Source organism: Bos taurus, chromosome 4 (assembly GCF_002263795.3).
Source record: "Bos taurus isolate L1 Dominette 01449 registration number 42190680 breed Hereford chromosome 4, ARS-UCD2.0, whole genome shotgun sequence".
In the NCBI taxonomy this organism is placed as follows: Eukaryota; Metazoa; Chordata; class Mammalia; order Artiodactyla; family Bovidae; genus Bos; species Bos taurus.
This window is the reverse complement of record NC_037331.1, coordinates 54866829-54879692: the sequence shown is the minus strand read 5'-3', so window position 1 is coordinate 54879692 and position 12864 is coordinate 54866829. Positions and strand designations below refer to the sequence as shown.

Below are 12864 nucleotides of genomic sequence, written 5' to 3'. Positions count from 1 at the left end.
AAAACAAGGTCAAAAAATTATAAAAAATATATATATATGAAGTTTTCTGAAGAAGAAAAAAAATAGGGTCTTTTTTTTTTTTTTTTTTGCAAAGTAATAGGTTATAAAAGTGAAAATTAAAGGAACAATAGAGGACTTAAAAAAATTTTTTTAATTAAAAAAGAAAGAAAGATTGTAAAAATAGTAAAAATATATCTAGGACTTTCTCTGGTTTTGTTATGAGTATTGTGGGTTCAGTTAATTTTTGGCTAGTTCCTTGGTCCGACATATTTCTCAAGATTTATAGGCCCCTTCCTATGTAGCCCATAGTAACCAAGGGTTTTAATCTATTGCCTGTAGCTTCCAAGGCGTTTCCCTCTGTTATAACTTCTGTTTGCTGGTCTCTTCAGTGTCTGGTTACCGCCCTGACACAAAGAGGACGGTGGGGGACACTTTTTTTTTTTTTAGGCTCACTTGTTCAGTCGCGCTGTGGGGAGGGAGGGAGGGATGCTGCAAACAAATAACACTGGCGTGCGCCCGCAGTGCCTCAGCCACACTGGGTATGCCCCCGCTCATGGCGCGTGTAGCCTCCCTGCCCACACTGCTCGGGCTCTAGGTTGTTCCGCCGGGAACAATCCGAGGCTGGCCCTGGGCTGCATGCACCTCCCAGGTCCAAGCCGCTCGGGTTCAGGCACTCGGGTAGTCCTCAGAGTCGCAGACTCAGTTGGGCCTGCGTTTTGTGCTCTTCCCAGGTCCGAGCAGCTCAGGTGATGAGGTGTTTGGCGAGCGCCAATGCTGCGACTTATCGCCTCCCCGCCACTCGGTTATCTGAGTGTAAAACCGGTGCACCTTCTCAGGCAGATGTTGACCGTCCAGACCCCCAAGAAGTTTTAGTTAGCAAAGAAGCCTGCTTACAGTTTTATAGATAATATCTCTCTGGGGCTGCGATTGACCCCTTCTGGCTCTGGCTGCCTGTCACCGGAGGGGGAAGGTCTGCAGCCGGCTATCTCTGTTCAGTCCTTGTTCCGTGCGCGGGCCTGGCGGTGTCTTAGGTTGGGGCTGGCTTTTCACGTGGTAGATGTCCCACAGTCTGGTTTGCTAGCCCAAATTATTTCGCTCAGATAGTGCTAAGGGTATTCAGGCCAGGTTCTTACTCTAAGCGATGCAGCCCGCGCTGCGCCTCCCTGCCCAGCCCCCACTTGCTAATGGCGTGTGCAGGCGTCTGCGCTGCTTCTCCACTGGGGGAGTTACCGTAGGGCTCGCAATCTGCGAGTTTTAATTGTTTATTTATTTTTTCTCTCTGTTATGTTGCCCTCTGTGCTTCCAAAGCTCGGCACACATTCGGCAGTGAGAAGGTTTCCTGGTGTTTGGAAACTTCTCTCTTTTTAAGACTCCCTTCCCGGGATGGAACTCCACCCCTCCCTCTTTTGTCCCTTTTTTTTGTCTTTTATATTTTTTCCCTACCTCCTTTCGAAGAGTTGGGTTGCTTTTCTGGGTGCCTGATGTCCTCTGCTGGCATTCAGAAGTTGTTTTGTGGAATTTACTCGATATTTAAATGCTCTTTTGATGAATTTGTGGGGGAGAAAGTGTTCTCCCCGTCCTATTCTTCCGCCATCTTCCAAACATTTTCTCATACAGTTTCTTTTTCTCTTCTTCTTCTGGGACCCCTATAATTTGAATGTTGGTGCATTTGATATTGTCCCAGAGGTCTCTGACAATGTCCTTAGCTCTTTTTATTCTTTATACTTCAATCTGCTCTTCAGAAATTATTTCCACCATTTTATCTTCCAGCTCACTGATTGGTTCTTCTGCTTCAAATATTCTGGTATTGATACCTTTAGAGTATTTTTAATTTCAGTAATTGTGTTGCTTGTCTCTGTGTGTTTATTATTTAATTCTTCTAGGTCTTTGTTAATTGATTCTTGCATTTTCTCCATTTCATTTTCAAGGTTTTTGATCATGTTTACTATCATTATTCTGAATTCTTTTTCAGGTAGTTTGCCTATTTCCTCTTCATTTATTTGGACTTCTGTGTTCCTAGTTTGTTCTTTTATTTGTGCAGTATTTGTCTGCCTTTTCATTATTATTGTTTTTTAAGTTCTTGTGTTTGAGGTCTCTTTTCCCAAGCTTCAAGGAAAGTTGAATTCTTACCGTGAAAAAGGTTGAATTCTTTCTTCCTTTTGGTTTCTGCCCTCAGTGTTTTGTGTGAGCTTCCTATGGGGTGAGATTTGTGCCGAGTTTTTGTTTGTTTGTTAGTTTTTCCTCTGATGGGCAAAGCTGAGTGAGATGGTAAACCTATCTGCTGATGATTGGGTTTGTATTTTTGTTTTGTTTATTGTTTAGATGAGGGTGCTACTGGGTGATGCAGGGTCTTCAAGTGGGTTCCTTTATGTGAGTTCTCACTATTTGATACTCCCTAGGGTTAGTTCTCTGGTAGTCTAGGGTCTTGGCGTCAGTGCTCCTATTCCAAAGGCTCAGGGCTTGATCTTTTGTCAGGAATGGAGATTCCACAAGTGGTTTGTTATGCCATTAAGTTAGATTAAAACAAATATCCAAAAACAAGAAACCAAAGATGAACCCCAGACAAATTGCAGTTACAAAATCATGGGTGTATACCCATGAGCAAAGTGAAAACAGTCCAACAAAAATAAAGTACAGTAGACTGACCTGGTGAACAAAGGAAATCAAAAATTATATTTACTAGTTAAGAACAAAACTAACTTCAGCACAGACTGGAAAACAACACTAAAGAAAGGTGCCAAGTGGGGAATAAAGCAATGAAAACAAAACTAACAAATGTGTTGAGAGGAAAGGAAAGAAAGAAAAGAAAGAATGAATATATATGCAAAGTTAAATAGAGGTAGATGAAGATTTATATATATTAAAGATTAGCTGCAAGGGAAAAAGAATAGTAGGAAAGGCAACAAAGGAATAAATGTATAAAAAATAATAATAGGTTAAAAAATTAAAATTAAAAAAGGAGAAAAGAAAAAAAAAAAGGAAAACTCCACAGAACTGCAAAAGCCAAATGTAGAGGCAGACGTTTATAACAACAATAATAAATGTGACTGAGGGGCGGGGGGGAAGCTCAAAAGGTTAATTGGATTTCTTAGTGCCAATAAAATCGACAACTACAAAAGAGGGGGAAGAAAAGGAAAGAGAAAAGAAAAAAATATACAAAAGAATCCACAGAACAAGTGAAAAAATAAAAATAATAAATATTTTTCTTGAGTCGCTGTTGTCAGCGTCCTTTCCCTCGCTGGGAGTCACACCTCACCTCCCTAGGATGCCCTCCAACACTGTGCTGATCTCTGGACCTGCTGTGGGGGCAGCTCAGATTCTAATCTGGTCCTACTCCTGTGTGTTCTTGCCTCCAATGTCCACAGCTATCAGAGCTAGTGTTTTTCTTTTGTGGGAGCTCTCAATGGTCTTTCCTATATTCCATCAACACAGTCTGCTTAGTTGATCATGTGAATTTAATCTGCAGCTTGTACAGCTGGTGGGAAGATTTTGGGTCTTCTTCCTTAGCCACACTGCCCTTGGGTTTCAATTATAGTTTTATTTCCACCTCTACATGTGGGTTGTCCATTGGGGTTTAGCTCCTGAGGCTGCCCTGGAGGGATTGGGTTTGCCGCTGTGAGGGCCAGGTGTGGAGGTGGTACAGCTGCTTGGGTCACAGGGGTTCTGACAGCACGAGGTACTCAGGGAGTTGGGCTAGGGCAGCAAGAGATATAGTGCTCTAGAAGGGTATGGCAACCAGTATTGTCCAATAGGATCCAGTATTCTTGCCTGGAGAACCCCCTTTCTGACAGAGAAGCCTGGCAGGCCACAGTCTACAGAGTCAAAAAGAGTTGGACAGGACTGAAGCAACCCTGTGCACACAGACATGACTTTTTTTTTTTTTTTTTGCTTGTGGCAGCTCTGCCCTAGTGAGAGGTAGCACAGCTGCTTGGCTTGTGGGTACCCTGGCAGTGCCAAGTGTGCAGGGACTTGGTCTGCTTCCGCCCCAGGAGTTATGGCTCTATCAGAGTCTTTTTTCATGCCTCTTGTAGCTGGCGATCAGAAGGCCTTTTTGGCCAGTCTTTCTCCATCACTCCGCCCATTCAGGCACTTGGAGGGCTCCCTTGCCTGGGGTCCTTCTCTGTTGTTCCTCGTGTCAGGCACATAGAGGGGCCTCCCTGGCTGGGGTCCTACTCTATAGATTAGTGCATCAGGCACTTGAAGGGGCACCCTGGGTAGGGTCCTACTCTGTAGTTCCTTGCATCAGTCACTGAAACGAGCACCGTGGGTGTGATCCTACTCTGTAGTTCAATACATCAAGCGTTTGATGGGCCAGTCTCTCTATTGTTCAGCTGCTGATGCTGGAGTGTGGAGAGAGAGAGGCTATGGTGATGGCTCCATCCCCTGCATGTGACTCAGCAGTATCGTCTTGCTTCCATGGTGGCCTAGCTTTTATCCACCAGCATTTCCCACCACGATCACTTTCTTCACATCCCTTCAGTCTTTCTCTCCACAGACAACAGCAGCCCTCACACTGGGATTGCTCCACAATCCCTAAACTTCAGCTCCCAGCCACTGCACCTTACAGGAGACCAGCATTCCTGTCCAGGGTATGTATGGCTGCAGCAAGGACTGTCTCATTCTCATTCCATTTAGGCTGCCACAAATCAGCTGTTTCACTCTCAGTCTTAAATGTTTCTCCTCTGACTCAGACAATTGCCCCACTGTGGGGATCAGACCCCTGCTTAAGTTCCCCCACCCACTAAGGGCAGGTCCTGCCCTACTAACTGTCCTGTTTTCCCCCTAGTTCCTTTGTCCTACAGAGTTTTGCCTGGTTCTATATATTCTTTTCCACTGGTCAGGTACTCCTGTCTGCTCTCAGATGGTGTTCAGCATGCACCTGGTGCTCAGCCTTCTTTACGGTTCAGCTATCACAACTGTACATGACCACTGGGAAGACCATGCTGCTGCTGCTGCTAAGTCGCTTCAGTCATGTCCGACTCTTAGTGACCCCATGAACTGCAGCCCACCAGGCTCCCCTGTCCCTGGGATTCTCCAGGCAAGAACACTGGAGTGGGTTGCCATTTCCTTCTTCAATGCATGAAAGTGAAAAGTGAAAGTGAAATCGCTCAGTCCCGTCCGACTCTTAGCGACCCCATGGACTGCAGCCTACCAGGCTCCTCCGTCCATGGGATTTTCCAGGCAAGAGTACTGGAGTAGGTTGACATTTCCTTCTCCAGGGAAGACCATAGCCTTGGCTATATAGCCTTCTCGGCATAGTGATATCTCTGCTTTTCATCACATTGTCTGGATTTGTCATAGCTTTCCTGCCAAGAAGCAATCGTCTTCTGATTTAATGGCTGCAGTCACCATCTGCAGTGATTTTAGAGCCCAAGAAGAGGAAATCTGTCACTACATCCACCTTTTCCCTTCTAGTTGCCATGAGGTAATGGGGCCAGATGCTATGATCTTAGATTTTTGATATTTAGTTTTAATCTGGCTCTTGCACTTTCCTTTTTCACCCTTACCAAGAGGCTCTTTAGTTCCTCTTGCAATAACTACAACCCATCTAAAATCTCAACTTGAAGTATCCCTGTCTTAGGCAACTAACCATATCTTTCTCTTAGTTTTTTCTAGCACGTCAATTTTGACTACTCATTACTCCAGTATATTCTCTTTAGGTTTTCACTGTCACCCATGTTACATCCTCATTTCTTTTCTTATACCTAATAAGATTTCATGATTCACTTTTATAATCACTGTTTTGCTTTTTTCTGTAATTATTTTTTAAATTTCTCCTTTCCTTTTGACAAAACTCCAAAACTTGTTAAATCAAACTCTCTGCCTACTTGAGATACACATCAGAACAGTATAACTGGAGAAAATAACAACCAAAAAGACTTATCTCACTTTGGGTTCTAAATCACAGAATTCAAGTGAGCCCCCAGTGCTGTTCAATACTTCCATGACATTTTCATAAACAATTTACATCCCTGTTCTCTGAGGATACATTTCAGAGCTTGTCTACTCTCTTTTAATCTTTGATCCCTTCTGCATCTCTATTCTCAGATGATAACCTATCTTATTAAATGAACAAAATAATTAAAATAATCATAAAAGAACCTCTACATCTTCCTGTAAGTGAACTGTATGTATACTACACTGTGTATACTTCCTTTTCTTACATTACAAAGAATGTGCTCTGCACCCAGCCTTCCTTTTCCACCCCCAATCTAAAGTCACTCTATTTGTGTACTGGATTCTATCCCACATCACCTACTGAAAACTTTTATACTCCAACTATCATCCCACTCATTAAGTCATCAGTGTTTCTCACGTGCTTCATTTCCATCACAATGGACATATCATCCATTTTAAAGCAACTGTTATAAGTACAGATCCTGAAACTTTATCTTCTTCCCACAGGCTTCTCCTCTCTGTTTCCCTTTGTATTAGCACTTCTAGATAGAGTTGTGCATAGTCACTCTCCCCAGTTCCTTGTTTTCTAGGCTGTATGGAACCATTGCAGTCAGGCTCTATTTTCCATTACTCCACTGAAGCCATTCTTATCAAGGTTACTGGTAATATCCTTGTTGCCAAAGTCAATGTGGCATTTGAAACTTCCAGTTTCATCTTTATTCCTTAAACATTTCTTCACACCATATTCTCCAGAAATTTTTTGGAACACAATGACCACTCCTCCCAGTGTCTTGCTGGAACCTCCTCACCTTTACCGTTTCTAAGTTTTAAAAGTGGTCTCTCTCAGGCCTGAAACCTATTCTCTTCTATCTAACCATTCATTCTCTAAGAGACCCTATCCATTGAATAAGGCTTTAAGTTTTATTTCCATGTGCTGTGATTTCCAACATGTATCCTAAGTATTAACCCTTCTCTTGACTGTTACCACCAAATTCCTTCTTACTGTCTCTACTTAGATATCTAATAGTCATCTAAATTTGAGGTATCTAAAACTGAATTATTAACTCTACTTCTAAATCTCCTTCCTGAATTTTCATTATTGGACATCCAGTTTTTTCAGACCCAAAATGTAAAGTTATCTGGACTCCACACTTTCTCTTACATCTTCTTATAGCTTATTAGGCAATTTGGTGAGCTCTATCTTTAAACTACATACTTCACCCATTGTTTACTAATTGCCAAGGGTTTTGGAAAGAAAGCAAACAAACAAAAACATACACATGACATTTGAATTCTATGCTGCATGTATGATTTTCAAATCTGCATCATCTCTTAAATGGGAAATGAAGCCAAATGAGTAAAATTGTTGTAATTTAAATTCTAGTGTTATGGTAAGTGAAACTAAATACAAAATTTAGTAAAATAAAATTTGTTCTCATTGTGAATATTTTTCAAAAATCTATCACCCTGTGGTATAATTGTTATTCAGTTGCTAAAATAGAAAGTCCAGAACTAAAAACACTGTTTTATGTTTTACTTATTTCCTATAATCTTCAAAGACTTATTAGAACTTCTTAGTAACCCAGATGCTCTCATCACAGTTTATATTAATTGTCTAGGTGAGGTCTTACCTGATAAAGGAAATTATGGGAAAGCAATATTATAGGAAATGGTGTATAATAGATTTATGAGTTCATGAAAGTAATTCTGTCACAGAGAAACTGCATAATCACAATGTTCTACTGGGATAAATCTTAGTGCCTCAGATAAATTGTCTTTTTGTTTATTTATGGCAGAGTCTATTGTTAAGGTAATAACTATATAGAACCATCATGCCTATATGGTGTGACCAAATCTTCCACTTAGGGCAAAGTCTTTTCTCTCTAGCCTGACAGTAAAAAATCAATGGTCTCATACACAAAATTTCTGTTTCACCTGATTGCTCAGCAATTGAATCTTACTCAGTGTGACTTTGTTTCCTAGAGTATTAGATTCGGTTCAGTTCAAAGACTCAGCTTGAATAAATGATAATTCTTACTGGGAAAATTCTAGATATGTAGTACAGAAACTTTGGAAATGAATCCCTGAATAAAGGGCCCTTAAATGTGTATTTAATTCCAATGATGCTAAAACTCCATCTATATCACTGCAGATGGTGACTGCATCCATGAAATTAAAAGACTCTTCCTCCTTGGAAGGAAAGTTATGAGCAACCTAAATAGCATATTCAAAAGCAGAGACATTACTTTGCCAACAAAGTTTCATCTAGTCAAGGCTATGGTTTTTCCTGTGGTCATGTATGGATGTGAGAGTTGGACTGTGAAGAAGGCTGAGCGCCAAAGAACTGATGCTTTTGAACTGTGGTGTTGGAGAAGACTCTTGAGAGTCCCTTGGACTGCAAGGAGATCCAACCAGTCCATTCTGAAGGAGATCAGCCCTGGGATTTCTTTGGAAGGAATGATGCTAAAGCTGAAACTCCAGTACTTTGGCCACCTCATGTGAAGAGTTGACTCATTGGAAAAGACTCTGATGCTGGGAGGGATTGGGAGCAAGAGGAGAAGGGGACAACAGAGGATGACATGGCTGGATGGCATCACTGACTCGATGGACGTGAGTCTCAGTGAACTCTGGGGGTTGGTGACGGACAGAGATGCCTGGTGTGCTGCGGTTCGTGGGTTCGCAGAGTCGGACACAACTGAGTGACTGATCTGATACCCCACAATTGATTTTGCTGGACTCATTTCTTTGAGAAAATGTTTCTTTTGTCTACAAGTTAAATATTTGGTTCAACTGTACTTCTCTATTTTTGCCATTTACCGCTCTATCCACTTTTGTGAAAGGTTAATAGGTGCAAAGAGCAATTCTCCCTTCTCAAAGTTGAACATTTTTAAGGTAGCCATACAGTGCAGGCTTCATAGCATCATACTAACACATGACTACAAGTTTTTCTTTTTTATGGACAAATTAATCAAATAGAAGATTGAAGGAGAAAGAAAAACTTTAATTAATCAAGGATCCTGAATCATCACTGACATGAGAGATCTAGATTTGATTTCACATCCATTATTTTCTATTCTTTGGAACATATATTCATTGAAATATTATAGCATACTAAAGAGTTAAGAAGATGCTTAAAAATTTTTATGATTTACTAAGATATCCTGGAGGAGAAGGGGACGACAGAGGATGAGATGGCTAGATGGCATCACTGACTCGATGGACATGAGTCTGAGTGAACTCCGGGAATTTGTGATGGACAGGGAGGCCTGGCATGCTGCGATTCATGGGGTCGCAAAGAGTCGGACATGACTGAGCGACTGAACTGAACTGAACTGAAGATATCCTGGTTCCAAATAGGAAAAGGAGTACGTCAAGGCTGTATATTGTCACTCTGCTTACTTAACTTATATGCAGCGTACATCATGAGAAATGCTGGGCTGGAAGAAGCACAAGCTGGAATCAAGATTGCCAGGAGAAATATCAATAACCTCAGATATGCATATGACACCACCCTTATGGCAGAAAGTGAAGAGGAACTAAAAAGCCTCTTGATGAGGCTTAAAACTTGGCTTAAAGCTCATCATTCAGAAAACTAAGATCATGGCATCTGGCCCCATCACTTCATGGCAAATAGATGGGGAAACAGTGGAAACAGTGTCAGACTTTATGCTTTGGGCCTCCAAAATCACTGCAGATGGTGATTTCAGCCATGAAATTAAAAGATGCTTACTCCTTGGAAGGAAAGTTATGACCAACCTAGATGACATATTAAAAAGCAGAGACATTCCTTTGCCAGCCAAGGTCTGTCTAGTCAAGGCTATGGTTTTTCCAGTAGTCATGTATGGATGTGAGAGTTTGACTATAAAGAAAGCTGAGCGCTGAAGAATTGATGCTTTTGAACTGTGGTGTTGGAGAAGACTCTTGAGAGTCCCTTGGACTGCAAGGAGATCCAACCAGTCCATTCTAAAGGAGATCAGTCCTGGGTGTTCTTTGGAAGGAATGCTGCCAAAACTGAAACCCCAATACTTTGGCCACCTCATGGGAAGAGTTGACTCATTGGAAAAGACTCTGATGCTGGGAGGGATTGGGGGCAGGAGGAGAAGGGGACGACAGAGGATGAGATGGCTGGATGGCATCACTGACTCAATGGACGTGAGTCTGAGTGAACTCTGGGAGATGGTGATGGACAGGGAGGCCTGGCGTGCTGCGATTCATGGGGTCGCAAAGAGTCAGACGTGACTGAGCAACTGAACTGAACTGAACTGAAAATATATATCTCTTTATAATCCATTAATGAACAAAACAAGACAAAAGTAAAATTTATTTGTTTTAATGACACAATTGTACAAACTGTTGTTGCTTAGTTTAGGTAAAAGAATGTTGAGGGCTAAGGTATACTTTGAGTAACTTAATTCCTTATCTTAATAAATATAAACTGTCTCTTTTGGCTCTCTGAGCATCACCATGGTAGTTGGCAAGAACAAGCATCTTATGAAAGTTGGCAAAAAGGGACCCAAGAAGAAAGTGGTTGACTGATTTTCTAAGAAAGATTGGCATTATGTGAAAGCACTAGTGTTTTCCCAATATTTCTTATCTGAAATACATATTTCTTATATGAAAACACTAGTCATGAGAACTCAAGGAACCAAAACAGTATCTGATCACCTCAAGGGTCATATTTTTTCTTTTTTTTTTTAGGGTCATGTTTTTGAAGTGAGCCTTTCTGATCTGCAGAAAGATGAAGTTGCATTTAGACAATCCAGGCTAGTTACTGAGATTGTTCAGGGAAAAAACTGCCTTACTAATTTCCATGGAATGGATCTTTTTGATTTTTTATTGAGCACTAAAGGATGGGTTGGGAACTATCTTTCCAAGTTATGCCTCATTAGGCGTTAATTTATTCTAATTTTCCTAAGATAGCTTTCAGAACATTTTCTTTTTCTTAGAGCTCTGTTCTTGCTAGCAGTAGCCTCTTCAGGTCCACTGCTGAGTGGCTCCTCCCTGGAAGTTAATTTCCTCCTTTTCTTGAGGACTCTCTTGTTTCCTGACTCTTCAGGGTGACTAACTGGTTCCTCTTTGGGGAAAGAATTCTTCCTCTAGGGAAGACTTCATGGTGGGGATCTTGTTGTTCACTCGCTAAGTCGAGTCTGACTCTTTGTGACCCCATGGACTGCAGAATGCCAGACTTCTCTGTCCTTCAGTGTCTCCTGGAGTTTGCTCAGATTCATGTTCATTGAGTTGGTGATACTCCCTTGATAAAATGTGCTCCATGATCTAATACTGGTAGATCATGATTGAAGTTATGTTGATGTTAAGACTATGGATGGTTACTTGCTTTGTCTGTTCTGTGTGGGCTTTACTGAAAAATGCAGCAATCATATCCTGAAGACTGCTTATGCCCAGCACCAGAAGGTCTGCTAGATCCAGAAGATGATGATGGAAATCATGACCTGAGAGGGGCAGACAAATGACTTGGAAGAGGTAGTCAATAAATTGATTCCAAACTGTATTGGAAAAGACATAGAAAAGACTCACTAATCTATTTATCCACTCTATAATGTCTTTGTTAGAAAAGTAAAAATGCTGAAGAAGCCTAAGTTTCAATTGGGAAAATTCATGGAGCTATATGGTGAAGGCAATAGTTTTAGAAAAGCTACTGGGGATGAGACTAAATGAGCTGATGGATATAAGCCACTGGTCCAAGAATCTGTTTAAAATTCAGGCTTTTAATGATGACAAATAAAAGATCTTATTTGTGGTAAAAAAAAAAAATATATATATATATATATATATATATATATATATATATATAAACATAGAGTACTGAAAAGAAGATAGATATCTGAATTACTAATATAAACATACAACTTGATTGTTAGTTGCTTGAATGGTCACCAGGCACAGAGCTGCCCACAATTTGGCAGTTAGGTTACGCTATCATCTGTAAATGGACAACTCTAATCCTGTGTAATTTAGTGGCTGCTCCAGTCATTCATTTAATTTAAAATAGTTTGGTATGAAGGAAATGTAAATATCAGAAATTATTGTAAAATGATGTAAAATACCCCCTGATTTGTATTGGTTACAAAGGTATGCGTGTGGCCTGCTAAGTAGCTCCAGTCATGTCCAACTCTTTGCAACCCTATGGACTGTAGCCCACCAGGCTTGTCTGTTCAGGGGATTCTCCAGGCAAGAATACTGGAGTGGGTTTACCATGCTCTCCCCCAGGGGATCTTCCTGACCCAGGGATCTAACCTCCTTTTCTTATGTCTCCTGCATTGGCAGGCAGGTTCTTTACTACTACTGCCTCCTGGAAAGCCCTACAAAGGTAAAGTGAAAGTGAAAGGACTTGGTCATGTCCTACTCTTTGTGACCCCATGGAGTGTAGCCCATCAGGCTCCTCTGTCCATGAAATTCTCCAGGCAAGAATATTGGAGTGGGTTGCCATGCCCTCCTCCAGGAGGTGTTCCCAACCGAGGGATAGAACCCAGGTCTCCCACATCACAAGCAGATTCTTTACCATTTGAGCTACCCAGGAAGCTCCTACTAGATACTATTAATACTACTCTGTGCTGTTTCCCACCTTCATAATTGAAGGAAATGCTAAATTTCAGTAGAGGTTTATGAAAATAAAAATGTCAGCCTTTTCCATATCGGAATACTTACCTTCCCTGAATTCTGTGCAAAAACTTCAGTTTAAGAACTCCTGATTTATGGAGTTTGACAAGTCAACTCAAAGATAACCTGGGAAAATATAATTCAGGAGAAGTATAGTCAGTCTTTGCCCTTGAAGAGTTAACAGTTAAATAGAGATGTAGCACATGCTGACATTGCATAGCATTCATAAGTTATTTAAGTCTATTTTAATTTTGTGGGGGCGTGGGGATTTCCAAAGGGTATGCAATGTCTAAGCTTAGATAGGGGAAGTGGTCTGTTGCCACTGTCTTGTAAATAGTAGAGCTTGTT

General features: G+C 41.1%; 1 pseudogene; it reads left to right on the top strand.

The window, feature by feature from the left end:
• The first annotated feature begins 9078 nt into the window (after nt 1–9078).
• On the top strand, nt 9079–11613 carry LOC100141100 (small ribosomal subunit protein eS1-like; annotated as a pseudogene).
• The last annotated feature ends 1251 nt before the right edge of the window (nt 11614–12864 follow it).